Raw genomic sequence first — 546 nt, forward strand, 5'->3', positions numbered from 1 at the left:
TACATACTACGTAGTACCATCCCACAACCTGCGATATTTATACCCCAAGTCTAGAATCCCGACACTTTGCCGTGTGTTTCCAAGACCAATAATCCAAATCAACAGACTAGCAATATTGCAATATTGGATTTGTGTGCCTTCGCCTTGGCTTGTTTTCGCCCCCGTCGCTTGCCGCCGCGCCCAAACAGTCTGTGACGACGCTGTCGTTCGACAACCGCATCGACTCTGCGCGAGGAGCTAACCAAATCGCGCCATGAGTTTGGCGCCCGAAATCTCATGCAACCCGTCCGTCCAAGGCGGGAACCAGTTGGTCTGATTTGCTCAGCTCTTGTCGACGAGTCGGGCTTGGCGATCGTACGTACAGCTAAGGTAGACGAGGGGATGACCGACTTCGAGCAGATGGCATGGTGAGGTTGGGGCAACGTCTGATTCGACCGAGGGAGATGATTGATTCACAGTGGGCGACACGTACGAGGGGCCAAAATACCATATCTCAATCAAATCTGGATCAATTTTACTCAAAATTTGTATGGTGACATGGAACGC

Source organism: Aphanomyces invadans (genome assembly GCF_000520115.1).
Source record: "Aphanomyces invadans strain NJM9701 unplaced genomic scaffold supercont1.4, whole genome shotgun sequence".
In the NCBI taxonomy this organism is placed as follows: Eukaryota; Oomycota; class Saprolegniomycetes; order Saprolegniales; family Verrucalvaceae; genus Aphanomyces; species Aphanomyces invadans.